At 44.6% G+C, this 27,711-nt stretch overlaps 1 protein-coding gene across 6 annotated transcripts in view; it reads right to left on the bottom strand.

The window, feature by feature from the left end:
* The window catches only part of NCALD (neurocalcin delta), a 204,036-nt gene that overhangs the window by 50,560 nt on the left and 125,765 nt on the right, over positions 1 to 27,711 (bottom strand). For 2 of the 6 annotated variants that reach the window (XM_081116998.1, XM_081117000.1), the window contains exon 1: positions 2,800 to 3,135. The exons of 3 other annotated variants lie outside the window; for them this stretch is intronic. The gene's annotated coding sequence lies outside the window, so the exon portion shown is untranslated. Of the gene's footprint in view, positions 1 to 2,799; positions 3,136 to 27,711 lie in introns of those variants that run through there. One more of the 6 variants, XM_081117003.1, reaches the window with a different exon arrangement.

Here is a 27,711-nt window from a genome sequence, read left to right on the forward strand (position 1 = left end):
CTGAGTGGATAAAGGTCCCTTTGTCAATAGCTATAGTCTTACTTCGGTGGTCCATGGTTTTAACTTGCATAACTTGCATTAACACTCTGAGTTTTTCCTCTTAACCCCTCTCTAACCAGGTAAGAGTTCCTCAGTCCAAGTCCCATATCCTTATGGGTTTCAAGGAGGAAAATAGAAAAAAGTTATAGTTTGGTAGCTATACGGGTATATCATCCCTTTCACACAGAAATCAGAAGATTGTGGGAAATTCACACTCGCAGAGAATAAAATCAGAATGTGGTGGGACTGAGTGCGGAAATGGTGATGTGGAGTTTGTTTAATGCCATCTATGACCTTTTGGCATCGCTAGCTCACGTTTCATTAAACTCAGGGATAGATGGAATTCAAGGGGATTCAGGAAGTTGGATGGAAAAAATATATCTGTAGTTTCACTCACCTCAAACTGGAATATTTTATTTCTTTTCATTAAAATGGAGGTCACAAACCACAGTACCTGTGATTCTGTTGCTGAGAAAAATTGCAGATATTCTCATATATACATTATAATCATTACAGACATCTTGAAATACCTTCTACCCTCATCACTACTTCAAATTATGGTACTATTTAATAAAGCACATGTCACAATTTTTAAAAAATTGGTTAATATATTTCAAAAAACGTGGTTTCCTTTGTAATCTTGCATATCTTATCTTATGCATTTAAAAAACAGCGTTCTGAGAAGAGTCTAGTGGCTTCACCAGGCTGCCAAAGAGGCCATGGCACCCAAAAGGTTAAAAATCCCTGAAACTACACAAACACTTAATAACGGGACAGGCAGGTTTCTAGAGCAAATCATGCTTTGCTAGTATCTTTTGAAGCTGAAACAAACTTGACCTTGAAGTCAGCACAGTCTCATTGTTGTAAATGGATGATTCTGATGAGAGTCATTTCCCCGCCTATTCTGCCATAAGAAAAGACCTGTAGATTCTAAAGCACCTCTGCTATGGTAGCCTAGGTTGTTTTCTTCTAACGGTAAACTTTGTCACTGACATTTTGCCATCAACACTGAATTATTCTCAGATTTCATACCACTGAAATCCAGTCTATTTTATAAGAGCATTGAATACAATCATTTTATAACCTTACTTTAAAACATCACAGAGCATCCAGAAAGCTACTTGGAAAAGTATAATGCTAATTCTTTATTTTGAGTAAAAAAAAAAAAGTAAACATCAAAGTACCCCACCAAAGACAGTGCTTTTTAAATAACAGTACTCCTGGTCCTATCCATGCTCATTTGAAATGTTGTAAATCAATTAGCATATTTCTATGGGTATTAAGAATATGACCTCTGAGTTATAATTATGAGATAAATTAAATGATGAGAAGATGTCTCAGTAGATGTGCCTTGAGTATAAGCACATTAGACTTTTTGGAAAATCCTCCATGGAGACTCTGATAAAAAATAGACATATCTAATGCCAGCAAATTAAATGAATATTCACTCATTGAAAGCTACTGAGAAATTATTGATGCACCCGCAATTATTCACTTATCACTGAAGCTAAATATTGTTCAAAATGCTCATTTCCAGAGTAAAATAAATGCAATCGGAATTCAGAAACTAATAAAGAACATCAAAAATAAGAACAATATATTCTTGCATTAAATTGAGATATAGGTGACATACCATAAAATATATTTTTTCATATACATAGTTAAACTATTATTTTCTATTCATCAAAACAGTAGGTATATTACAGGTGCTGCTCTTAAATATGCCTTTTTCTCCCTGTCAAATTTGTGTGATTTAGAAACCTGTTATACATCTAGGCTTTGATTAACTTCAATACCAGAGGTTTTCTATGAATTATAAGCCACACAACGATCCAACTCGTCTACAATGATAGAAAATTCAAAATTACTAAACTTGGGAAGAAAATGAACTACGATAAGGAGAATAAACCCATCTGCATTTTATCACATTATAGGAGTAAAGAAATAAATGGCCTTCCTAATCAGTTATCCAATTACTCACTCAAGACCTGGAGCAAATTTTTAGTGACTCTTTATACCTGTGTTCAAATTAAAGTAGACCTGCCCATGATAATTCAGTTTTAGGACTGCTGTTTCCTCTAAAGGGATTATTTCCATTTTTAAATATAAAAACAGCTTATGTGGCTCCTTCGTGACCCTCCAACGGTACTCTCTTCACAGCTGAATTTTCAAGAGGAAGATGCTGGACCCGTGCACTCTGCTCCAACAGCCGAAAATCGGCCGCGCGCACAGAGGCGCGGGGCTCCCGCCGGCTTCCCCGCGCGGCCCAGATATTTCCGCTGGACGGGGAGCTGCTGACAGTCTCCCCTGGCGCTTCCAGAACACCCTACTCCCCAGGAAAGCCCCGGCTTCTGCTTCAGAGCGAACGCTGCAGACGAGACAGAAACCCAGCTCCGAGCCGGAGGAGCAGCCAGGTTAGCAACGTCTCGCAACGGGGCTCGGGCTGCGACCCGAAGCCGCGCAGAGGGCGGCTCCGGGGCTCCGGGGGAGGCTCGGCTCCCGCCGCACGATCCCTGCCTCTCAGGACTGTCAAGTTGGCCAGTGCCGAGCAAGAAAGGCGACTGGGCTGTAACCTCCTTCCAGAGCGTGAATCCGCGCGGACCCGGATTCCAGACCCTGCACGCGGTTTGCAGCCAGAAGCGCTTCCCGGTGCCCCCGGGGCAGCAGGAGCTGCTCGTGCAAAGTTGTGGGAGGTGAGAGCGCAGGGAGCCCCGCAGTGATCTACAAAACGCCTGTCTGTGCGCGAAGGAAACGAATTACCTCTCGGGGCGGCAGCGCGGGATTTAACAGCCCATGCTCGCAGCCCCTGGCGGCGGCGGCGGGAGCAGCGGCGGGAGCCCGGCGGCAGCAGCCCGGCAGCGGCGGCGGGAGCCCGGCGGCAGCAGCAGCCCCGGCAGCGGCGGGAACCAGCATCCACCAGGTTCTCACAGGCCTCTGACTGTGTGGACTCAGCCGCAGACTCTGCCTCCGGCTGACGTCAAAGCCCCTGTCACATGGCCAGAGGAAAGCCAAGAGAGCATTGGTTGTCGTGGCAACCACAGAACAGCTCTGAAATGATTTCAATAGGTCATCTGTCACTGTGATGTGTGTGCGTGTGAGTGTGTGCGCGCACACTCGCGCACACTCACACACGCACCCTGCACCCATCACGGACAGCTCCCGCAGCCCCCACGTGGTGACTCAAGGGTGCCTCCAACTTTCCTCCTTGTTAAGACTCGGGCGCCTGCTCTGGGTCGTTATTTGCGGGGAACTGCGTGCCACGCTGACGTGCCCCTTGGTCTCCCTGTTACCAGCATGGAGCCTGTGTCTCTATAGAACAGAAGGAAAGAAACTGAAAAATTCTGGGGGTAGTTTTCTGGGCTAATTAAATCTATTTGGAAGCAAAGGGATAAAAGCAGAAGCTCAAGGAGAGTTGGAAAAAAAAAAATTTTTAACACTATATGAGGACCCGATCGCTGTACTGAGCCATGCTGGTGATAGAGAGAGAAACAAGAAATGGGGGGTGCTGGCCCAGAGTCAGACGAGAAAATCTGATCATCCTGACACCACCTAGGACAGGAAATGGGGTGAGACGGCTTCACAATTCCTGCATGTAAAGCGTCTATGCAAGAATGAAGGCCAAAGAGTTTCAAACCAGTGCTACTTTAAAACAACCTTGACAGCATGTTCATAACTTTTTTGGACCTTTGCTTTGGGGTCACCACACAGGTTCCAAATCCTCTCCTCCTAAATGCTCTCATCCATACCCCTTTGGGGCTCAGCCCTGGACGTTTTCTAACTCCAGCTTCACTTCCTTTAGGACCAGCTAGCTTACTTCTAGCACCACGCGCATGCTTATTTCTCCGTATAACAGAAAGCCAGTTAAACAAAATGGAATAAAATCCCCAGGAAGGTGCTCTGAAAAATATATACAAAAAAACACATACTCCCTCAAAGGGCACAGGGGAGCCAAGGCAGGGTTGAGGAGGTCCCTCTGAAAACCCTAAGCCCCTTCCCATGCTAGCATTACCAGGATTCCTATCCTGGAAGCTTTTTAAAGAAACGAGTCTCTCTGGGTGTTGCAAAATATAAATGGAAACTAAGCCAGCTGGGCAGATTACATTTTTGTCCCTCTAAAAGAATACAATTTCTTCCAGTCAGAAATTGCTTCTTGAACAATAGACTAATGTCCAAACTGTTTGGCCGCAGAATCTTCCCGGTGCACCTTCCTCTCATTTTACTTCTGTCCCAGCTCCACTGGGGAGGAAAACGTAGTTTCATTGGAAAAGTTATTTTCCTGATGTTATCAGCTGTAGCAGCCCTAAAGCAAAACCTAACTGTGATGTTTCCCCTTTAATTTCAGATGAAGGACAACAGGGAGTTGACCTGTTTGCACAGGGACAATTGGCTCATTGAATTCAACGTCTATCTAAATGGGTCAGGATGTCTCACTGGGGGGCAGATTTCAGTAACGGTCGCAATTCACAAACTTGCAATTTGTTCCAATTAGAGTTCTGATTTTTTTGTTCCCCGATGCAATCCTAGGAAGGAGGGGGATGGGATAGAGCGGAGAGAACATCTCCTTCTAGGCTTTCAGGGCCCCACGTCCCTGAGCCGCCTGCTCCATCACCTCTGACTGCAACCCCCTGGCTGCCTGGACGCGGCCTCTCCCCGCTGACGGCCCCCGAGTGAAACTGCAGTACCGCCCTCCGCCAGTAGGGGATGTCCTTGAAACCAGAAGCTCTCACTTTGAAAAATTCCTGAAATTCATGGCTTTAATTAGTTTAACATTTAGCAAAAACTAACACTTTTAAGTTTTTCCTATTATTGTTAAGATTAAATAACCAGCGGACTGACCTTCCATACGCAAAGTGGACGCAAGCTTCCAACCTGCCATCGCGTACTTTCCTTTGCAAACTACAGAGGATTAGAGATTCTTCTAACAGCTGAGGAAGCTACCGGTCTCCTGTAGGGTTGAAATCGTCATGGGGGTCTCTTCGGAGCTCAGGTTCCTATCGGTTTGGCTCATTAATCCCAACATAGCTTGAAAATATCACAGGAAATACACACTAGGGCCTTTTCCAATTACAGCCCACAACATTGAAGGAATATGTGTCACTTTGCTTTTTAAATGACAACTCACTTTTTTAGGTGAAAATGATTCACTGAATTTAAAAATACCCATTCAAAAATACTGTCTGCACCACAGCTTTGACTTGCTGTCTGAATGTCAAGGCTGCGTATTATTAGTCTGACCACTTTGCCGGAAATAACTGGTAAATGCCACTAGACCAGTCTGACTCGGGTTCACACACCTGAACTAACAGGTGGTTTGGGTCATAAGCAGATGACTATAATCAGCCTTTTATTTGATGTTTCTACGTAGAAATGTTTCTGTGTCCCTGACCTAACATAGGGGGAAGGCTGTGGACATATTTTTTGGAGGCACCGGGTTCAGATCTCATCTGGGCAAGTTACTTGTCCTCTGAGTTTCCGTGCCTGCGGGCCAGGGTTGTTGTGAGGATTATAAAGTTAATGTATTCTGAAATTCTCACAGCCTGCCACAGGTAGGTGGCTCAATGTGGATGTCATTTCTTGCTTATCTGTCTGATTCTGATAAGTCTTAAAACAACTTCAGGGAAAGAATGGAGTCTCACTCATCTCCACAACTCTACAGTTAGGACACGGCCTGGAACATAATAAGTGCTCCATAAATGTTGAGTGACTCGAATATTGGGAAATAAACGCTGAGCAACAGAAAGAAATGGTTCTTGTGTCTTCCTAGTAACAGAGAAGAGAAAGCCTTCCCTCAGCCCCCATCCCCCCAAAAATGCAAAGGAAGAAAAAAGGAAAACCAAAAAAATTTCGATCTATCACAAAATTTTCTAGCAATGGGTGAGTCCGAGTCAATTTACCAAGGAAATCAAACTTATCTCTACTAAATCATCAATAGTTATTATGAGTGTACGTAAGTTATATGCTGATGTATTTTATGGCTATTGCTGTTGACGTTGGGTTCTTTCACGTTAATTGAGCACTTACTATATGTGGAGCATTGTTCTAAATACCACAGACATATGAAATCTTTGACTGTAATACCCTATGCGGCAGGTACCAATCTTTTTCACATTTCACAACGGGAGAAACTTAAGCATAGAAAGATTTAGTAACTTGCCTACCTTGTGCCTGGCAGAGCAGGACCTACACCCCGGAAACCTGGTTCCATATATTTTTGGAAGTAACTTACATTTTATATATGTTTAGAAAGACTTGAATTATTTCTTATGTTTATTTTATACTTGAGGGTTGTTTTTAATTTCTTATGAGGAGGAGAAAGCCAACTTATCTTTTCTGCATCTGGGAACTGTAATTATCTTTATCTAGCTTAGGCCTAAGGAGTGATACGGCAAGAAAAATCTAATCAGGACGAATTGAATCAGGGAAACGGGCAAAGTAAAGTAGTGAAAATATCCTGAATAAAACTGTGCCCAAATTATTATAGTCTTAACTGAAGCAAATATTTAGATTGCACAGGCTTGGGTAACTTCTGTTTCCCACTATGATAGAGTTTCATATGTTCAAATCAATACTCTCACTGAGATAATAATAGCTGGATTTTTTTTTTTTTTAATGGTTGGAAGGCTTGAAAGAGTAGCAAAGGCAGAAAAATCTTTAAGTGCCAAGATCTCAGATAAAAGGAAAATATATTGATGTTAGCCCAACATTCCTCACATTACCTCTGCTTTTCTCCTCAAATTATTGGATAATTCTTAAGTGGTGTGGGGCTTGTGGCATTCTCAGAGACTGGAGAGACAAAAAATGGAGTAAAAATATTCAAAGCTTCCAGGAATGTAGGGATAAAAATTCTTTTTTTTCCAAAGGAATCACAGAGCAGAAGTGACCCCAGCATCCCGAACAGTTTTTCCCTTGGAGCATCTGCCAGTTCCTAAGGGGTGTTCTGTAAGAGAATTAGAAGTAAAGCATAAAAATACATCAAAGACGATAAAAACATAAAGAGAGAGTTTAGGAGTCTGAAAAAAGCAATATAAGGGCTCCCTGTGGTGATGGAAATGCTCTGTGTCTTGACTGTGTCACTGTAAGTATCCTGGTTGTAATATTGAATTACAGTTTTGCAAAATGTTACCTTTAGGGGAAAGTGTAATATGCGTTTTCTCTGTGTTGTTTCCTCAACGGCATGTGAATCTCTATAATCTCAAAATAAAAGTTTAGTTAAAAATTTTTGAATGAAGGTGACATGAGACATTTTCAGTCAAAAAATGAGGGATTTGTTCCAACAGAATTCTACCAAATTTCTAAAGCACTGTTTAGGCAGAAGAAAATGATCCGAGATGAAAGGGATTCAGAAAGGGCAAATATATAGATAAATCTAAATGAATATCGATTTTATAAAATGATAATGTCTTGTGGGGTTTAAAATATGGGTAGACCCAAAATATAGGGCAACATTAGCACAAAACATAAGAGAAAATGGATAGAATTCAAGTGTCCTAAGGTTCTTGTATCCTTGTAAAAGTACTAATTAATAACAGTCTCTCCTAAGGTGAGGGCACACAATGTAATCCTTGCAGTATCCACCAAGACAATAGGGAAATAATGTGTAGCCAATAAACTAATAGAGAAGGAAATAATTTTTTAAATTATGTGATTCCCAAAAGAAGCAAGAAAGGAGGAAAAGGGGGGGGAAGGGTAGGGTAAATGTGAAGGAATAGTAAGATGCGAGATTTCATTTCAAACGTCAATAATTACCATAACATAGGGACTGACTAAATAGCCCAATTAAAAGGTAAACATTAGATTGTATTAATATGCAAGGTATAGCTCTTCACTGCATTCAAGAGACACACTTGGAAACTGGGGGCACAGAAAGGCTAAAAGTAAACAGATGGGAAGCGATATGCAAACTACCTGGCGAGAGCTGGTATAACGCTATTACTACCAAGAAGTAGCATTTGATGGCAAGATAAGAAAAGATGCTACTAGAGATACAGAGGAGGGCTTCTCGATCACCTTTCTAAATATGCATGCACCTAGCAAAATATCATCAAGATAAAAAGAAAACTTCACAAGAGTGGCATTGATTTAACATATGTCTCTCTGTAACTTAGAGAACAAATAGCAAAAAAAGAAGTAGAGATACAGAATATTTCAATGACAAAATTACCCAACCTGATGTAATTACCATATGAAAAATGATGATGTAAACAACTGCAAAAGACATATTTTTTCTTAAATGTATTTAACAATACTGATTACCTGCTGGGCCGTAGGAGTGTCTCAACACATTATAAATAATTAAAATCACAAGCATGCTCTTTGTACAGTGTAGAACAACGCTAGAAATCAATATTAAAAAGACAAACAGAAAAATCCCTAAATGGAAACTAAGCAATACAAGCTAAATAACCCAGGCATTAAAAAGATTTCCATTGCAATTTAGAAATATTTTAACTGAACGACAAAAATATAATGTGTCAAAACGTGCATGCACCTAAAGCACTATTTAATGAACATGCACACGCGTGTTAAACACACGCACACCGAGGTTCCCCTTTGACATGGCACTTTGAGGAGCTCCATGGACCGGTTCCCCAGTGAAACAAGCATAACTGATGAAAAACATTTTTAAAATATCATATAAAGTCTCTGAAACTTGTCCTTAGGGCATACGGCCCAATGAAGAAACATTTCTTTAAAAAAAAAACAAACATACTAAAACTTGGGAAGAACATTGAGAGTCTGTGGCACCTGAATCTGACCCACTGCGCCCCAGCCCTCAGCTCAGCTCACAGGAGCTTCATTCCTGAAAGGCCTGGCCGGTAAGGCTGGGCCCTCGGCCGAGGGCTCGGGAGCCACGGGGAAGGCAAGCCCTGGCCTCTCCACTCTGCTGGTAAATCCCCGGGGAGTACAGCCACCAGGAGAAAGGGAGAGAAAGTTCTATCTCACTTAAGGCACGATTGTTCTACGTCAAATCTATTCCCCAAAAGTTTCCGCCGTCACAGAAAAATTGGGAACTTCGTACAAGTGAGACGTCACATGTTAAATAAGCTAATAGACTGTCACGAAATCCCCAGGAGTCCCTGCAGCAGGAGGCGCACTGCCTTCCAAAGCACCGCGGGGGAGGCAGAGAAAGCAGCCCCTCACCTCCCTGAGCCATTAAATTAGCAGCCTCTACCTGATATTTGGAAAATGCCCATTCAAAGACCTTTCAAAGTCTTTCTGGACACTGAGGAGTGTCCAGAAAAAGGAGGGAAGAGACAACGAAATCACCCAAGGAATCAAGGCGGCCTCTCCTTTCACCCTGCCCGCCCTTTCACAGGCTGACGGGACATACACCCTTTTCTCTAAGACAGGATTTCCCACACGAATCTAAGGCTGTCGCTTTGTAGGAAAATGGCCCATGAATCATCTCTTTATAGTTGATCTCCCCTACAAAAGGAACGCGGCAAAATGTCCCTTTTCCAACAGCAACATCCAGTATAATTAGAGCAAATATTGTAATAGGATCTTTGTTTTTGCTGTTTTGTAAAAGACTGTTGCAGAGCCATCGCTGTCTCTGCTGTGACCCTGCCACTGCTGCGTGTGTATAACCCTAACCTCCGCCCATCCTCCGGGGTCCTATCCCTTCCTACCGCCAAGGGAAAAAGACAGGCCTGAGGAGTCTGGGTGCTTTCCTTGTCCCCGTATCAGAAGGGCAACTCCTACAAACAAGCAGGGAGGGTGAACCCCGAAATTCATCTCCAGCTCAAAGTCATGCGCCTTGTTGAGTTTCTGTGCGAAATGCTGGCATCAAGGATTCTTGCTGTGTTATAATGTAAAGAATATAAACTTTGGAGTTGGGTACACTCGGATTTAAATGTGGGCTCCCCAAATGTGACTTTTCATCTCTGTGACTTTGGACAATTGATTTTTCACCTCTCTGAGCCTGGATTTTATTACCTTGCAGGGTGATTTTAAGGAGTGCTGCTCAATTTAGTAGTGCATCTGGTGCAGTGAAAGAGACAGAACTAACTAGGCTTCGTCATTAGGGAGAGTAATTCAGAAATGTGACAGTTAGGGTCCAGCTTACCCTAAAGTATGCTTCCTAAAAAATGAATTTATTTGAATGTGATTTTCTGTTTTCATTGAATTCCTTAGCAAGTAAATTATAATTGCTCTTTTTATCAGGAGAACTATAAATTTATATTTTCATTGCCTACATTTCCATTTAATACCAGTCAAAAGCACAGCACAGAATTATATTTACCCTATTAAATTATTTCTTTTATAAAACAGGGAAATAGAACATTAGTTCATTAATTTGCTGATATTAACTTCTCTTCTAAAAAAACCCATCCCTAAAAAAGCACATACCACATGCTCTAAGAACTGCAAATGCCCAGTTATTTTTAATGCAAAACCTTTTCCATAGTAACCCTTCACAGATTTCTATGAAACATATTTTCTAACCCTGTCCAAGGTGTACATCCTGCTTCAGTAAAATCAAATGTATATAAATCCTAATGTAGAAAAAAAAAATTAATTAGGACCTTTAAGGTACAACTACCTCCTGTGGTGAATACAAAATACAATTTAAATTACAAAAAATAAATGATTTCTTACAGCTTTTCAGAAAGACAATTGACGGAAGGAGGTGGCCACAGTCCTGACTACTGTTCTGATAGACTGCTGATTTCAGTTGCTGTTTGGGTGATGCTACAGGTAGACTAGTGCTCTCCTTCCCCACCACCCCCTCCTCCTGAGATGGTATTTTGCATGTCAAAGGTGAATTAAGGTCACCAATCAGCTGATTTTAAAATTCGGAGCTTATGCTGATGAACCCAAAGTAATCGTAAGGGTTCTTAAAAGTGGGAGAGGGAGGCAGAAAGATGGAAGCAGGTCGTCTTCCAGGCAAGGTGGCAGTGTGGGCAGATGTGATCCTCGCCTCCTCCCTCAACCACATCAAAATTACAACTAAACTACAGAGGACCCATCATTGAGAGCCTCCTGAAATCTAGCTGAACAGAACTCCTATAACTAAGGATATAAAGAAGAAGCCACATCGAGACTGGTAGGAGGGGTGGAAACAATGAACAGCCTGGTCCCACACCCACATGTGGCAGCTAAAAATCGGGAGGGATATCTCGGCTCGAAAGGCACCAGGGACCTACGGCAGGACTCAATCATGTGGCATCAGGGCAAGAGCTGGAGTGGCAGGTTTCTGCCAGACAAAACAGCTGGCAGAGGGCATTGTTCCTTTTCTGAGACCCCCGTGTCCTGGACAGAGCTAGCAGGCAGCCCCATGTCAGAGTCTCCACCAACCTGGCTCAAACTGTTCCCCCAGCCCTGCTGATTCCCCGACACCCCACATAATTTACAGGCCCACCCAACCTGTTTCCGGTGGCTTTTCCATATGAATGGCCTGTCCTGGCGCATGCTTCAGACTTTCCTAAAATCTCTCAAAGCAGCATCTGGCCCCAGTTGATGGCATTTTTGTCACAGCAGCCTGAATGGACTAAGATGGAAGTGGACCCTCTCCTAGAGCTTGCAGAAGGGAACACAGCCCTGACTACACTTTGAGTATAGCCTAGGGAGACCCATTCAGATTTCTGACCTCCAGAAATGTTAGATGATAAATTTGTGTTGTTTTAAGTCATTGAGATTGGGATAATTTGTTATAGCAGCAACTGGAAACTAACACAGGTTGTGTTACTGTTTTTGTCTTCTTAGCAAAACTTTACAGAGGAAATACAGATGAATTCAGCCTCAAGGAGCTGGCAGGACAGAGTAGGAAAGAAACCAAGTATCCCTGGAGATGCACAGCAAAGTGTGACAGAGCCTCAGGGAAGGGTGGTATCCCTCCCAGCTGGAAGCAAGCCCACTATTGAAAGACTACTGCAGTGTCTACAGTAGGCCTCCCAGAACGCAAAGTGCTGCCCTGGTTGACCTCTGGTAGCTCTACCAAGTTCTCTGATTCTGGAATTTCTATTTACAAAAAGATTTCAATTGCAATAACAATATTCTCAAGAATGGCCTGATTACGGCTCAGGCCAGAGAACATGCTAAACAGCAAGCAAGAAAGAAACCAAGGGACCATGCCGCTCTCTTGCTATCATCTGCAATTAAGATCTGACCCAGCACTGCAGGAAAGGGCGTCTTCTCAGACTGGCTGGAACAGGATGGTTCATACCCAAAGCTATGCTGGAGGTACGTCCTATCAAACCTGCCTTCAAGCTATTTTAATTTCCTGTAATCGTATCTGTGGAAAGCCACAATATTTTTTATATTGGTATCTCAACCAAAGAACCAAAATGTAATTTCTCTCTGAAGGGGCTCTGTGACCGCTCAGCATCGTATCAATCATTTCTCTTTTTGCCCAGCCAGCTCGAGTGGGCTTCCCATCACTTGAAAGCAAATGAGCTCTAAGACAAACACAATCGGCGTATCTTGGTGCTTCACTAAATTAGTGTCATTGATTCCTCAGAACTGGGAAAGACCTTGGAGGTTACCTAGCTCAGTTCGTTAGTCCATCCATCCATCCATCCATCCATCCATCCATCCATCCATCCACTCATTTACTCACTTAAAAATCTTCAGTGAGTACCTACTGTGTACTCACTTAGGTCAGACACTTAGGAACACTTAGGACTTGGCCTCATGGAGTTTGTAGTTATTGAAAAATTACAACATTAAGTAAATAGTGAGTGATATAGAAGGAGCGCTGCCCGGTGTCAGCCCGGGAGGGCCTAACTCAGTCTGAGATCTCAGGGGAAAGCTCCCTGGAGACAGGACCCCTGCGTGAAGGAGGAGGAGCAGTGAGCCAGCTGGGGAGGTGGGAAATGAGCGGAGCGGAGAAAACAGTGGGTTTAAAACCTCAGGGAGGAGAAGCAGCAGGGATTGTGAGAGAGGGGCCAGGGCGGCAGAATCCTAAGAATAAGTGGCACTGGATGCACGAGGCCGTCGTCGGCAGCCTGCGGAGGGTTTTGTAAACCAGTGTAACAAGGCAGGCGAGCCACCTGCTCAAGCGCGTACAGCTAGCAGGTGGCAGGTTGGACCCTACTCACCTGAGCTCTAACATAAAGACCAATTCATATTTTTAAAGTGATGTTCCTTTAAAAGTTCTTTTCTGATTCCAAAGGTAACACAAGCTGATTACAGAGCAAACACATCTCCTTTGGCACAAAGCCCACGATGCAAATGGCCCCAGGTGTGCATGACATGCAGCGTCACGTGACCACCCTCGGCAAATCCATTCTCCCAGGCGCTAGGCATCCTTAGAATGACGGTGATTATAGGATTGGTCCGGCTGAGCCATAGAAAAGTCTCAGGATTAGGGTTCATGGAAAATCTGTCCGTTACACAAAGGACCCCGTGCCCTTCCCCGGGTGTCAGCTGCTTGCTGTTTTTACTGCATAAAACTGCAGACCTGAAGGTCATCTAGGGATTATACTCGGAAAAGTATCTCTGAAAAATTCTATTTGCCCATCCCCTGTTCTCTTTATGGCTTGGTCTTCAGAAAGTTTCGAACCATTTTAAAATCAGAAGATGGTGTTTTCATCACTCAACCACAGAAGCCATTTAGGATGTCGCTGCCTCTCTCCCCACTGCGGGCAGATCCAACCCCTCGTCACACCCAGCCTGGGCCCGCGTGCTAAGGAGGCGAGGGCCGGAGTGGGAGCCTGTTCTCCCTCCTGGGCAGGGGCCCTGCAGGCCCAATGGAGCCCACATTTCCCTCCCAGTTAGTCCGTGGCAAGCAGACAAGTCCTGGGACTCCTGGAGCCGATAAAGCACCTGATTAAAATGCCATCCTCTCCACAGTTAATTGGCAGACCATTTTTTTAAGAGTTCATGCCTTAGAATTTGTTCTTTCCGGATTGTCATTTTATTTTCCCGCCACCCACATGAAAAGAAAGTCTCTTTTGCCTGTCCTTGCGGTTCCCAAGACAAATAATAATCACGGTTTCAGCCTCTTTCCTTGGGTTTCTGACAGCATAAATAATGCAGGTGCACAGAAATAAAATACAGCTCCAAAAAAAAAGTAAAGAGACTGAAGTGATAGAAAGATGCATTTGACTGTCCAGCTGCCAGGAGGGCACTGCGACAGCGAGGGTTTCGGAACAATAGGCCCACAGAGAGGCGGCTGAGAGCGTCCCATTCAGCCGCAGGCCGCCTGAAAGCCGCATTGTTCCCGGCAGGTCGGCTGGAAGACCCCTCCCGTGAATGCAGCTTTCGGGGGAGGCGCTAAGCCATCCGTTTTTAAGACACCCCGACACCAGAAATTGCAAGCATGATTTGGTTCCCAGGGGGTGACAGTAGAGCCTCACAGGTGTGAGATAATGAGGCCCCGAGAGCAGCAGCTTCTCCGGGGACAGCTGGGCGGGCTGCAGGGCCCGGGGAGGGGTCTCACAGGAGGACTTTGCCCTGGGAGCCTTCAGGAGTATACTCTCCAAAATGCCAACCGATGAGACATTAGGGAGTGAAATGCTCAAAAATCAAATATTCACCATTCCCTTATCCTATGCAAAACCTCTCCCCCATTTTTTTTTGACTCAGGCTCTCTTCTACACTTTAATTTGAAAGAAAAAAATAAATATAGTTACAGCAATCATGTTTGGTATGATTCCTTTTTGGCTTGTTTTGCACAGGACACTGGGCTGCTGCTTCGGGTGAAGTCGCTCATAGCCCCACATGGTAAATAACATTACTGCAGACAGGAGAGAGCTGGGTTTTAGCAGCGCGACCATCACTTGTCTGAGACGCCTGATTTAATTTGTGACGTTAGATGGTTCGTGCGAGAGCTGGCATCAAATCAGCAGCTAAAGATTTTAGAAGGGAGAAAAAATTTTCCCTTTCCTCGCCACTCGACGTGGGCTAATGACTACCTTCTACAAGCCTTCAAGGCCTCCACGTTTACCCTTTTCAGTTGCTACGGAAATTCCTGCGTGGCCCTGATTGCCGAGGGTTCAGAATCTAGCAACATACAAACATCTTTATACGTTTACTTTTTTTCTTTAAGTTGTTTACTTGGGGAAAAGGCTAATGAGAGTGAGTCATAAGTATGAAGATTGTTGTGCCTGCTGACACTTCTCTTCAGACCTTTAAATAAACTACTTTTTTTATTGCCGCTAGCAAGAATCGAATGTACTATTTCTCCGTGGGCATGTCAGCACTGCGTCAGATATATATGTATATACACATATTTATAATACTAGCAACCATATGTATTATTTATTGATTTTTCTTAGTTTAATAAGTGCCAAACAACAACCTGTCATCACTTGGATTTTTATTTCTTAACCTGCTGGAGAGGTTGAACATTTCTTCATAGGTTTGCTTTCCATTTGTATTTCATATGTATTTCATATGTTTGTTTGCCATTTGTATTTCATATGTATTTCATATGTTTGCTTGCCATTTGCATTTCCTAAATCGTATTTAGGACCTCTGCTCCTTTATTCACCGAGGCCCAGATCTCAATTCTAGAGATCACTTAGCTTTAACACTGTAAAGCCAGGGACTCTGACTCTTCTGTTCAGTTTGTATTCACAGCGTTGAGCAGCACCTGGCCCATGGCAAGTGCTCAGAATGTATTTGTTCAATGAATGAATGAATGGATGGATAGGTGACTGAATAATCATTAATTTTTTAGGGTAAAAACTCCCCCAAAGAGAGACAGACGTATGATCTGAATTTAGAGAACTAACTCAGGTGTGGTTTCTTCAACTTGGACTAGGGTTTAAGAATGTGAGAAATAAAGGAAAACCAGTGATTATCAGTTCAGAGTTTTCTGAAGATCGATATCCAGTTTCTAGTTTTTGCCAGAGCAATACGTGCCCCAGTCAAGAAGGAATCTCTGCTGAAGAGCGGGAACAGGCTCGAAAGGCGTTCTGGCTAAGTCGCGATGCGTGAAAAGGCTAATCTCAAATTAGCTTTTCCGGGTTAAACCAAAGCTATAAATGTTGGGATATGCTGACATTTGACCCTTGACCCTCAACCTCTCCCAAACAATACACTTGACAATATGCAGCCAGTGTTTGCACTACCCACATTGGCACCAGCCTTCTAGCGCTTTTACTGCAGGAAATGGCAAATTGCCAGCAGCTGGGAAAGCAACAGGGGAGCAAGACCAAATGGGGACATTTTTACCATCAAGTAATATAAAAGACCCACGGTAAGGAAATCTGCATGTGCAATTCCAAAGAATAGCTTTGCAGAGGAAGTGAACACCAAGACCACCGTGTGTGCAAGTACGTGCACGCACACACACACACATACACACACCCGTGATGTGATTTATCCACTACTACAGACTGAATGTTTGTGTCCCCTTGAAATTCATACTGTGTTGAAATTCTAGCCTCCCATGTGATGGTAGGAGGAGGCGGGGCCGGTGGGAGTGAGCAGATCATAGGACAGAACCTTCGTGAACAGGGTTTGGGGCCCTAATAAAGGCGGCCCCAGAGAGCTCCCTCGCCTCCCACCGTGTGAGGGCACAGAAAGAAGATGCCACTGTGAACCAGGAGGTGGGCCCTCGCCTGACACTGAATATGCCAGCACCTTGACCCTGGACTTCCCGGCCTGCAGGCTGTGAGAAGCAAACGCAGGCTGTTTCTAAGTCACCCCGTGTGGCACTGTTACGGCAGCCCAGGCAAACTAAGACACCTACACTTGCGCTTGAAACTCAGATTGTTTCAAATTCAACCAGTTGCTTCCCTCCCCAGAGAGCTTCCAGATACTGAACATATAAAAAGGTAAACTTGTATATATGTATATGATTTCTCACTTAAAAAAAAAAAATCTTTTTAAACCACTTAACGCATTGTTTATTGAGTCCTGATCAAATTGATTTTTATGTTTGTGAATTTCAGTAAAAATGATATAACGTAAACTAATACCTATTAAGCATTTAGCATATTCTAGCTACAGTGCCAAGAAATTTATATACATTAACCAACGTATTCTTACAATGGCCCTTGAGGGGTAAGTATTATCTTCATTTTCTGGACTAGATTACAGAAAAATTAATAACCTTCCCAAGGTCACACAGCCAGTAAAGAATAAAGACAGAATTTGAGCCGAGTTGCCTCTGAGGGTCATGGCTCCTGTGCTCTGGTCCTGGGTGGCCCATGAAGGAGGCGGGCCTTCCAACACCGGCAGCTCACCAGCCACACATCCCTCGAGCGCCTCCTAAGTGCTAGCCCTCTGCCAGGCCCTGTGTGGGGGCCAGGGGTGAACAGGGCCGCCACTGCCGCCCCCCAGGTGCTTACAGTCTGTTGGGAGGAAATGACAGAGAAGCAACTTAATACGATGAAAGACACACTGAGAAGCTTCAAGCAAAGAGCTCTGGAAGTTCAAGGTGGGCGCCCCTACGCAGTGGAGTGCGCATCGCTGCTTTGAGCTCACAGCAGCATCACAGTGGGGAAAAACACCTTGGCAACCTATTCATGAATCCTGTTCTCCCCATATCCAGGTATCTCTTGGGCCGCAAGTAAAAAATTGCAATTTCCCCCCTAGAGCATAAAGCCACCACGTGCTGGCTGGAAAATGCTAAGCAGAGTTCTTGTCCCTGCTCTATAAATGAAGAGCTAGGAGGCCTTTTTGGAGACACTGCTTTCTCGGGAAATAAAAGTCGTCCCTGCCTGATAAAGTTGCTGTGAGCATTAAGTGAGAACTATTTGTGTATCGCCTAGCATCCGTGTAAAAGCACAACCCCACGTCAGCTGACTTCCTCCAAAGCTTTCTAAAGAAACAAAGTACAAGAGAGAAACCAGAGAATAACACGTGTTGCTTGATGTTTTCTCAGTCACAGTTCATCCTTAAATATCAAATAAATGGAACCTACTTAAAATTTAAAATATTTTGGAAAATGAAGAGACACCCACGTGAACATTGATTCATTCATGAAGCTGGAAAGGGGGTGTGACATGTGACACATGGCATTGTTCCACGTCAGGTTCCTCTAGAGCACCTTTCACCCGTTTGAAGGAGAGACATGAGCTGGTCATCTGTCTGTCTGCTCTCAATTCCACTCCTTCCCTTCCATGCTTAGCTCTGTTTTGCAGGGAGCTGGACCCTGCAAGCTGCCTCCCCCAGCATCCTGCCAACTGGCTTCCAATGAGATGCAAGCGGTGGGAGACACTGGCAGAGAAGCCACTGCTCTTCCTCTCTCTGCTGCCAGCTGCGCAGTGACAATCGGCTCTGGCGGCGGTGGCAGCAGGCGGTTCTGGGCTCCAGGGGCCTCTGCAGCAGCATCAGGAGGTTGAGAGCAGATGCAGACCCCAACAGTTTGGGGGGCACAGCCTCGCACGGCGTCCCCTCTGCCCCGTGGTCCTCCCAGTGGCAGCAGCTTTACAGCCTGATCTCTGAGCTATCCCACTCCCCCTGTTTATTTCTTCAGTCCTTACTTTTAGAAATAGTCCCGTTTTTACCCTCTTTTGTTTCACATACTTAACACGTTTTCTGTTTTCCTGATTAAACCCTCACTGATATAATTCATCAAGAGAGAAAAAAAGAAAGAATGAGCAGTCCCTTTCTGATGACCAGAATCATACTCAACCAGAACAAAGCCCATAAAATGCAGCCTAATTGCTTTTACAAGCCTTTTAGGATATAAAACTGTCCTTTGATATTTTGCACTTAGGTAGAGTTCAAAAGTTTTCTGATGGCAAATGGAAGCTCCTCATAGAATGCCAGGATTGTTTTGGCAAGTAGTCACAGTTTTAGGAAATTAAAAATATAGTCAGCATGTAGAATGTGAATCCTCCCTCCTTCTGTGGTTAGCAAAACCATGAAATTTTCCACTTAATCAAAAAGAAAAGGCAAAGAAAGATCTTAGCACTGGCTAAAAAACCAGGTCCTGGAGCCTCTGTTGAAAAGGCTGCAATTCTAAGAGGCACACACACGAAAGACACGGATGCTTCAATGCTTTTCCTTCAGGTCTAAGCTTCCATCTATAAGGTCTCCCCATTGGTGAACATCACTCCAACCGACATCCTGCGTTTGGCCTGCCTTGGAATTTCACAGAGCTCTTCAGGACAAAGGTATTAAAACAATAATTTTGGCCACTTCTGACAAGACTTTGAGCACAAAAGGAAAGGTCACCATTCTCCAGGTTTCTTAACGTCAACAGCACAGAGAAAAAAATCATTTCTAGAGAGAGGGAAGGAGACAGGTCTGATGGGTTCTTTTTCCCCCATTTATAATTTATATTTATTTTTCAATTACACTTGGCCTACATTATTATATTAGTTTCAGGTGTACACCCTTGTGATTGGACATTTCATAACCTACTAAGTGATCATCCTGACAAATCTGGTACCCTTCTGACACCACACATAGTTATTAGAATATTACTGACTATATTCCCTATGCTGTGCTTTACATCCCCATGACTACTCTGTAACTGCCCATCTGTACTTTTTAATCCCTTCACCTTTTTCATCCAGTCCCCCAACCTCCCTCCCATCCGGCAACTGTCAAAATGTTCTCTGTATCTGTGAGTCTGTTTCTGTTCTGCTTGTTCATTTATTTTGTTTTTTAGATTCAGTTCTTGATAGATATGTAATTATTGCCATTGTATTGTCCATATCTTTTATCTTTCTTTTTTCATCTTCTTACAGAAGACCCTTTAACATTTCACATAATACTGGTTTGGTGGTGATGAATTCCTTTAGCTTTTTCTCGTCTGTAAAGCTCTTTATATATGTCCTTCAATTCTAAATTCTTTTTCGTGTAGAGTAATCTTAGTTGTAGGTCCTTGGCTTCTCATCACTTTGAATATTTCCTGCTACCTGTGCTGGGCTTAGAGGCGCCCAGCGAGGCCAAGCTTCAAACCAAGGCCGGCTGTAGCTAGTGCAGGGCCTGGGGCCATTTAGCAAAAGGTATGGGGCGAGATGCTGCTTGTTTGAGAGATTTTAGGAAAAATCTAAAGCATGAGCCAAGACAGGTCATTCCTATGGAAAAGCCACTGGAAACCACCTGGGTGGGCCTGAAATTTGGGTGGGGCGGGGTCTCGGGGAATTACCAGGGTGGGGTGAACAGTGTGAGTCAGGTTGATGGAGTCTCAGATATGGCTCTGTGGGGGGAGGGGCTCATCAAAGGAATTGATGGGTTCTTGAAATACTAGAAAATTCAATACTGTTCTTAGAATGTGCTGTTCTTTAACTAGTGTTTAACATCACAATGGAGAAAAGCCCTAGAGAGAAGCTATAATATCCTGAGTGTTTGGAAGATGACAACCCACGGGCTGTGCCAGTGAAGGAATTATATATGGCAGCATCAACTGAGTCAAGCAAAAAAGAAAATTCTGGAGAGATCCCTCAGTTTGCTTTCCAAAGTTCTAGGAAGCAAATTAGACGCAGCAGCTTATTATTGATCTGCATGGGGCAGTTTGCCTTATAAATTTTCATTTCCTTTTGATCAACTGTCAAAGGGAAACAATGTAAATCCTACAATTATCTTGAACAAAATGTCATTTAATTTTCACAAAATTTCTACATCCAGTCAATTGTTTCTTTGTTCTGATTTCAAAGAATAAGGGAAGAAAGAAAAAATACTTTCTGTAAGTAGAGCATGGAACCTATGCTCTGTTCTGTCACCTTGGCCTATTCCCAACCTCTGTGCAGAAGCTGGAATATGTTATTATTACTGGCAGGATTTGTTACTGCTCAGCGCCAACCTCCCTATGTATTGAGCCCTCTCAGTTTCCACTGGCCTTTTGTACCATGGTCCTGATGGGGGCCAAAGCTGTATCCATAAACAAAACATTATTGTTGCTGTTCTCACTGGGTGACAACAGCTTCCAAATGACAAATAATAAGAGCACCATTCAGGCATGCAAATATGCACAGGCCCTGCTTCCCTTAATAACCCACTATAGATCTATCCTCTTACTTTAGATTAAACCCTACAATCTAATTTTTTTGGCTGAACCACTGCTCCTACCACCTCATTAAATGCAGTTCTCTCCTGTGAATTTTGTTAACTCAACAATAAGGCCAATAGAAAAGGGCAGAGAATAGAGTGATTACTATTTGCCTGGCAGCATGGAAGTCTTTTATATTAACTCTTTTACTTAATCCTGACATGAATGCTGTGAGTCAAAAGTACTGTCCCCATCTTATAGGTGATAAAACTGGAGATAAACTGGCTCATGTGGAAAAGGTAGAATGAGATGAACCTGAGATCTGAACCCAGATCTGTTTGACTTGAAAATCTACACGTTTTTTGAGGGTGTCACACTATGACGGTCACCTTTCTGCACAAATGAATAATAAATCACAGGACAATGCGGAAGAATCTGGACGTTCTTATCTGCCAGGGTCATTCTATAGTGGACTTGGTTTCTGAAATGTGAGAGGGAATCTTTTCCATGAGGCAATTATGTAGGCATCCTTTCCTCTCCTCTCCTTTCTTTGTGAAGTATCCCAGAGTGGATTGTGCCCACAACTGAGCCAGTTTGCAGAACTGGATAGTCACATCTTGCCCTGCAGGGGCTCCTCCGGGCCTCAAGGTCACCACTCTCTTCCCCAATGGCAAGCTCAAGACCACCTGCATGCGTGCGTTGTCATCCTTGGAGTGGAAGGCTGGCTCTCCCTAGGAAATCAGCACAGTATGCCAGCGATCACTGTCTGGGGGTTTGTCCTTGAGGGTCTATCCGTCTAGCTCATCCTCACGGAGGGCTTCAGGGAGTGTGAGAAAACCTGTAAGGAGAGAGGGAGGCAGCCTCCCCTGAAAGGTCCTTGAGCAATCTCGCTGGATCTGGGCCACCTCAGATGTGGATAAATGGAGACTAAGACAATCCTGAGGACGTGTGTTTCTACCACCCCTGCAATAGCTCAAGAAAGAGGCTAAGGGTCCATCTGAACCAGACGCAAATCATGCTAGGGCCTCCGAGCTAATCCAGACTCCCCGGTTCCTCTGGAACTAAGTGGCAGTGTATCCTGCGCCAGGGTAAGGCGCCAAGTCATTAATTTCGGTTCTGTCCTCTCCACTCTCCCACCTCTCTTAAAAGACAGGCTCTGAGTTTCCTTGACTTAGAGCATGGGTCTGAAAACCTAGGCATGGGTCTGGAGACTTTTTCTGTACAGGCCAGACAGTACTATCTTAGGCTTTGCAGGTCATACTATCTCTGTTCCAAGTATTTCACTCTACTGTTATGGAAAAACAAACAAAAACAGCCCAGCCTTAGACAATAAATAAACAAATGGTCATGGCTGTGCTCCAATAAAACTTTATTTATAAAACAAACAAATAGGAGGCAGGCTGAATTTGGTAACTGGTCATAGTTTTCTGCGTCCTCACTTAGAGGATTTAGATATCAAGGCTGAAGGATGTTAACTGAAGACTGTCTCCCTTAGGCTTTTGTTTCCAGGAATTAAAGCTCGTTGAAGAGGCTGCCCATTCTAGAGGCCTCTGGCCTAGTGGAAGGCATCCTAGCCTTAGAGGGACGTTCCCCCTAAGATTGCCTTGAGGACCACATGAGAATGGTGTATAAACGGGAAAGCCACACCAGTGTAAGAAGTGATTATTGCTGCTCAAGATCTACCTGTGCCTGGTAGATTATCTTAACCTAAGTCCTTGCCTGCACCACTCCCAAACCTGCCTCCAGTTCCTCGGCAAATCAGAGGTGTCATGATCTGACAGATGAAACCTATCAAAGATATTTGAAACACTAAGGAGATCTGGCCCCCGCCCATTTTTATACCTATATATTTCCCTTTAAAGAGAAACAGGGATGCTTTGGACAGACTTGCTCTCCCCTTAAAGGTTGTTTGCTTTGTGGGCTCACCTTGTCTTTCCCCGGAACCCTGAGAATCCCCCCTGAGGTGCTCCACCTGCACCCTCAGCATCTTCTGCCTAAAGAGTCCCAGCGCGGCCGCTGTGGACCCCCTCGGACCTCATCCAGAATCTTCCAGATCTAGATGGCCAACCGTAAATCACAGGGGGGCTCCGCTCTCATCATTTCAAGCTGACCCCACAGGTCCTGAGTCCTTGCTGGGAAATGCCCATTTCTCGTGACCCCAGAGCGTGGAGATCCTGCATCTGCTGCTATGTTCTCACAAAGCAGCTGTGATTCACACAGCAGTTCTTTTCTTAGCAACAATGGAAACAGTCGCCTTTATGTTTTGCCAGGACAGATAAGTTCTCCTGGGCAAACCCAATCTACCTCTGGGTGTTGCCTAGACCGTGTCCTGCATGTGTCTTTCCACAGGAAACAGAGGAGAGAGTGAGACTAGAGCACATACTGAATGGCTCCTACATGCCAGACTCCTGCAGACTGGTCTGCAGCCAGCCCTCAGGAACAAAGGAAGCAAATCTTCCTTTCTCTGCCTCCTCCAGAGGACAAATCCACCCCTCTGCTCTCCTTTCTCCTTCCCTCCCTCTCTCCAGGCCCACAAACCCCGGGACCTCCTGTCTCAGGCCTCTAAGGCCTGACCTGTGCCCAAGGCAGAGAGTTTAGACCTACCCACGCGACAGGGCATTTAATTTCTCCCTCTGCAATCGGAAATACATGGCATTTTAGTCTTTCCATCTTGGCTTCTAGAATAATTGCTTTCATTGCTTCCCAGCACATAGCAAGGTTGACAATCAGAAATGATTTCTACTCTATAATAACAGCAAAACATTAGAATCTATACATGGGTGACCAGTTCTATTGAATTTATAGCCCTACTTAAAGCAAAAACAAAAGCTAACATAGCCTCAAAGAACAAGGCTGCCTTTAGGCAGTAATTGCATCAAACCCGAAATATGAGAAACAGGTTATGTTTATTATTTTAAACGAACACCTGATTTCAGGGGCCTGCTCAACAACAGACAAGTTCGGGATGAATGAGGACATTTCCTCATATAAACAGTGAAAACTCCAACGTAAATATTGTGGGTTCTGACCTCCAGCTTCTTCGTAAACAACTGTGCTCCCGCCACCCCTGGGAAAGTGTTCACGGCGGGGTCTGGACAGACGTGACTCATCCCTCACGGGCCAGGTCTGATCCGTGCGTCAGCCCGTATCTGTCCCACCTGGGTTAGTCTTTCGTTATGTTTAGACGAGTGCCCACCGTGGAGGCAGCCCTAGAACATCCTCTTATTTAGAGGTCAAGGTCAAGCATGGTCGGAAGCAGACATCACCGTTTCCAGCACCCGCTGAGCCTGCATCTAGAGAGACTAGGAGTCAAGGCAGCTCGCCTGTCCGATGCAGCCCTTCCTGAGCCAGGGCTTTCCTCTGAGCACCTGCCTGGGCCTCAGTTTCCTCCTGTGTCAGGTGAACGAGCCGGACTAGACAAGTGCAGCTCAGATTCTAACGTGTACACAAACCACCCGGACATCCTGTTCAACTGCAGGCTCCACTCAGTAGGTCTGGGGTGGGGCCTGAAGCTCTGCATTTGCAGCAAGCTCCCTGGGTGCCCACGCTGCGTGCGGGTCGGTCCACGGGCACACTCCACGCAGCGAGGAGCTAGATGACTTCCAAAGAGAGATTTAGTGCTGCATTTCTTCCTGTTCAAAATGATGCCAAAAGGTTAGCATCAAATGCTGCAACATGATATAGAAAAGCCGAGTATCTAAAAGCTGAGGACTCTTAACTTGGCTTGTCACACTGTCCAAACTGCTTTGGCCTGACTGTCAAAGCACATAGGGCCCCAAATGTCTACATATTTCTCTACTGTTTTTCCAACAAACAATTAAGATGACTTTTTTTAAAATGCTGTGGGCCCAGGACAATTCAACAATTAACCCCCAGCTCAGACATCCCGAGGCCAAAGTTTACTTCTGAGAACTGCCTTTCAAACTGGAAAAAAAATAGAGAAGGGCTTAAAACTGGCGAATATTCTCCTTTAAAATACAATTTGTCATTCTCAGAGAGTGAGGATAATCGCTCCCCTTCTCCCAACTCCAGCACTGGCTGGAGAGAAACGCCAGCAGCAGAGAAAAGCAGCTGATCTGGGCGAGTCTGGCAGTGGTAAGGCGGACACCCAGCCTCCTCAGTGGGTGGGAGCCTGGCTTCTGCTACTCGTGAGAATTCTTAGAAACTGACCACCCGGGACGGGTGATCACTGTTGTGTAATAACTTCAGGGAAGCAAGTTAAGTCCTTTTTTCCCTCCACAATTGGCCAGAAAGGGACCGAATAATGGGGATCTTCTGGGGGCATTTGTAAATCGAGGAGTGGGAGCAGGGCCCATGTTCAGAACTGGCTGGGGGTGGGGGAAGGGAACATGGAGTAGAGGGTATAAAATGTGTGTGCCTTCTCCACACTCCACCCATCTGATCTGTGAGGAGGTGCCAGGGCCTCCATGCTGCCCCACCTAGATGCCCCAGGAATGTCTGTAAGCTCCGCATGCCCAGCGCCTGAGCCCGTGACAGCCAGGCTTCAAGTTTGGCTGGAAACATCTTTTCCACTAGAGATGGGGCTTTTTCCTCACTGGGTGCACACACCAGGCGTGGCCAGGCCACCTGTCAGGCCTTTGTTTCCCTGATTCCCCAGGCCTCTCCTCATCCTGATTGGAACTCCATGCTGGCCCTGCTTTGGGGACTGACCTGGCCCAGGCCATTTTAACAGACTCCCTGTTGTTCTGGGCTGGTGGGCTAATCTAATAAAGGGATCTAAGCTGATGGGTAGCACATATAATAGCATATCCCTCCTAGGAATAGCTTGCATTTTAACATTTGAATATCGAGGCCGTGACGTTCGCCCAAATGCTGACTCAGGTGATATAACACAATGAACAGGGAGAAGAAACACAATGGGAAGATGGACTGAAGGTACTTTACCCACCACCCATCCTACCTGCAGGACTAGACAGACACCAGCCCAAGTTTTGGCCAAGCTAAGTTGTACCAGGTTTTTGAGACAGTGCTACTTTTCAATGTGGCTGGTTTCACCATGTCCGTCTGTTGCTGCCTGGAGGGACCAGAGGTTGGTGACTTCAGGCTAAGGCTCTGGACGCAGCCTCTGGAGGCCTGAGGCCTGGGCCTGCCTCTGCAACGCACTAACTGTGTGATTTGAACAAGTCACCTCACTTCTCCGTACCCGGTCCCCATCTGTAAAGCCAAGAGGCTGAACTGAGTCAAAAGTTTCCAAAGGTTTGGTTCATGTCACTCTTTTTGAGGGAAACCCTTTCTTTAAAAGAAATTTTATACAGAAGTCCACTTTGCAAAGCAGATCAAGGTAGTATGTTTGGTTAGGTATCACCAGGTCCTGTAGCAAACAACCCTGGAATTTTCCATAGCTTAATAATCCAACACAGTAGTTACTGGTTGGCTTTCTGTCCCATACTCCTTGCATCTTGTAGCTCGGAAATACTCCGGGCGGTGGTTCTCAACCAGGCATCATTTGTCCATACTCTTACCCCAAACCAGGGGACATCTGGCAATTTCTGCATACATTTTTGGTTGCTACAACCAGGGGGAGGTGCTACTGGCACCGAGTGAGTAGAGCTAGGGATGCAGCTAAGCATCCCACAATGCACAGGATAGGCTCTCACAACCAGCAGTTACTCAGCCCTTACATAAAATGGCCTAGACATTGCATGTAGTCAGCTCCCAACTATATCCACGGATTCCCAAGAGTAGATCAAAAATACTGTTTTCCGTCCCTGGTTGGTTGAATCCACAGATGTGAAACCTAGGGATACGAAGGACCAACTGTAAATTTATTGAAAAAAAATCCACGTATAAGTGGACCTGTGCAGTTCAAACTTGTGTCATTCAATGGTCAACTGTATTAATGTCTTTTAAATATTCAAAGACATTAATTCTACACAGTGACTAAGACATTCCATACTCAGAGCTGGTGAAATTTAGTGACTAGAGTGACAGGGCACCATATTTTTATATATTAGTTCTATTTATGTGTCAGACTGCAGTCTCACAGGATCTAAATAGGCATACTTACGTTTATTCCCAAATCAACATTTGTTTTCCCCTTTCTAAGTTTAATCCACACAGATCTTTCTGATTCATCTGGGTCTCTGACACACAGTTGTGGACTGAGGTCTGGCTGCCTAATATAATCAGATCAGCTTCCATCACTCAGAGTGCTGTAGCCTGAAGCCAGCTAGACTTACAGGGAGGCGTTACACATAGAGCCCCATCCATGGCAGACACTGCTTGTTGCCTTCCAAGTTCCACCCCTCTTCCTTCCTTCTAGCACAGGGTTCCTCAAACTCGACACTATTGATATTTGGGCTGGATACTTCTTTGTTGGGGGGACTGTCCTGTGATTTGTAGGATGCTCAGCAGCATCCCTGGCCTCTACCATTAAATACCACTAGCAATTCTCTCCCCCCCAGGTGTGATGACCAAAACTATCTTCAGACATTACCAAATGCTCCTTGAGTTGAGAGCAGGGGGCAAAATCATCCATGGACAATAACCACTTTTCTCACAGAACCCTGCTTATGATCCTGCCCTGTCATCCTGTGAGCATCTCTGAGCTGTAAGGGAGGCAGCTGCCAACCCCAGACAAAGAGGATGAGTCTTGACTAGTCTAGAGCAATTACGTGGTCTCATTCTCCTTGTCGGCTATTGCTTTACACAAGGGCAACACACACACACACACACACACACACCCCTAAACAATCTCTGGCCTTCATCATTTTAGGGCCATGATTATTTTATTTACTGCAGTTTCTCTTCTGTGTTACACTGATCACCTGAAGACAATATTCTAAGGTTCTTGTTTAAATTTCTTAAATGTT

The sequence above is a fragment of the Miniopterus schreibersii genome, assembly GCF_964146895.1.
Source record: "Miniopterus schreibersii genome assembly, chromosome: 17".
In the NCBI taxonomy this organism is placed as follows: Eukaryota; Metazoa; Chordata; class Mammalia; order Chiroptera; family Miniopteridae; genus Miniopterus; species Miniopterus schreibersii.